Source organism: Hyposmocoma kahamanoa, unplaced genomic scaffold (assembly GCF_003589595.1).
Source record: "Hyposmocoma kahamanoa isolate Upper Pololo Valley unplaced genomic scaffold, ASM358959v1 93, whole genome shotgun sequence".
Classification (NCBI taxonomy): Eukaryota; Metazoa; Arthropoda; class Insecta; order Lepidoptera; family Cosmopterigidae; genus Hyposmocoma; species Hyposmocoma kahamanoa.
The window spans coordinates 21,526,688-21,528,808 of NW_020654810.1; positions in this window are offsets into that span (position 1 = coordinate 21,526,688).

A 2,121-nucleotide genomic window follows, 5' to 3' on the forward strand; every position below is an offset into this window, starting at 1 on the left:
GGGATATAAATCCTCAGTAACAGTAAACATAAGTAACACAGCCTTAAACGTAAGTATTAACCGCAACGCTATTCCCACAAGGTACTATTAAAGTTAGTTTAGCAAAGATCTTAACATTGTGTAGTGGTACAATGGTGGAAGAGAATGCGTCTTTGATTCACTAGTCGTAAGGGTCAAGAGTATTTCGATCAAAATTCATTTCACCATCAGTTTTGGTGCTTGGAGTCAAATTCCGGGAGCTGTAATCTAGACTACCTTCAGACTAGCTTCGACCTTGATGTTTTATGGGTGCGATATTTCGCCGGTTTCCCTTTCTTTAGGAATTTCGTTAATTAGATAAGGTATTATATGTATATTTTAATTTATTTTTACAATAAAGATTTCAATAAAACGGTATTACATTTTTTTTCATATTACCAAGTGACGAGACGAACAAGTCGTGCGCCTGATGGTAAGCTACACGCCTGTCCATAACAGTTGTAGTGCCACTCAGAGCTTTAAATCGCAAAGATCTGAGGGGTCACTGGGTAAGGTGGCAGTACTTCCCTCTATGAACTCTTTTACAAGGAACTCTAATGCTACTGAATACGGATTTCGGATTAAGGAATACGGAGAACGAATGCAGTCTAATTGAGACAAATATCGGATGGACCTTCTGATTGTTTGCTGGTTTAAGTACCATGAGAAATTAGAACCTCGTAAGGTGTAATTTCGCTTAAAAAACTGTGCGCTTTAAGAAACTATATTCCCTTTTAACAATTAACTATCTCTTAATACTTAAACCGCAATCTTAAGCGATGGTTAGTAGATGAACTTAGATGAAGTTTTAATTGAAAATTAGTCGTGCCCGTATCTCTCAGGGCTCAGTTCATTTGGTCCCGGTAGACCGGTAAATGAACTTAAATTTCCTACTTACTTTTAGTTTTGTATTCTTTGTCTTATAAACTTGGGGTAGGAATTAAGTACATCGACCTCGTAGTATTTTGATACAAGGCTTTGAAGTACGTAAGTAGAGTGGTTACAAAAGGCGAGTTTTAGCAGCGATGCGAACGCGCGTTCGTGAAACGCGCTATTCCATCACTACATTTACCAATTAGAATAGAATATAATAAAATGGAATAGAATAGACATTTATTGAAACGCAACAACACATAGATACAGAAAAAAAACAAAAAATGATAACACAAACAAACAAAAACAAAAAAAAAACAAAACATAACGATTACAAATTTTGTACTGTCATATGTGCGGTTGTGGCATACGCAAAATGGCTTTATTCAGCAGCCACAGCCATAATTGACAGTGGCACTAGTTTTCAATGACCCCTGAGCCGAGATGAGTGACACACGTGTGTGTCGCGAAAGAACTTAAAATAAACTACTTTTATATATATATATATGTATGTGTTCTTTGTACATTGTGTTACTGCTGTGTGTTATATTATATAGATCGTAAAAGTATAAATATACCTAGTGTGTGCGTTAATAGTGTGGTGACGTAATTATGTAATAAATAAAATTATACAATATACAACTCGATCAGTCGATTACAGGCACAGGCCTGTAAGCGATAGCGCTTAACGCCACGCGCACGACTAGTTCGTCCCATCACTTATGTAGTATAATAAAAAAATCATAAAATCCTCGCGCATGTATTGTGGTCTTTTTCAGTACGCCAGAACACGTTCTGGCTATTGTAATAAGTGCCATAACGGGAATAATTAGATTGAGATTTACGTCCTTGTTCAGTAACTGAGATGAATTTATTAAAACGGGCCTATGTCTTATGTCTTTAGTTCCGTACTTAATACGGTCATTCTCCGATTAGTATTCCTTATCTAATTTCGTGTGTGTGTGTGTTCGCTTTTTCATCGTGCAATATATTATCTAATATTCGAGTATTATCCGCTCACGCGATGCGCCCCTCCTACCGCAAAATGGCGGCTATTTGGTTTCGCAAATTAGAAAAGCATTCAGTTTAAATACAAGTTTTTATAAATAAAAATTATCATTCTGCATTGCTAAATAAATACCCTCCGTACTACCAACAAAAACATCTCAAATATAATGCAGTAATATACCGCAAATCCTGCACTTAAAAAGCACTAATGAAATTTTTGGT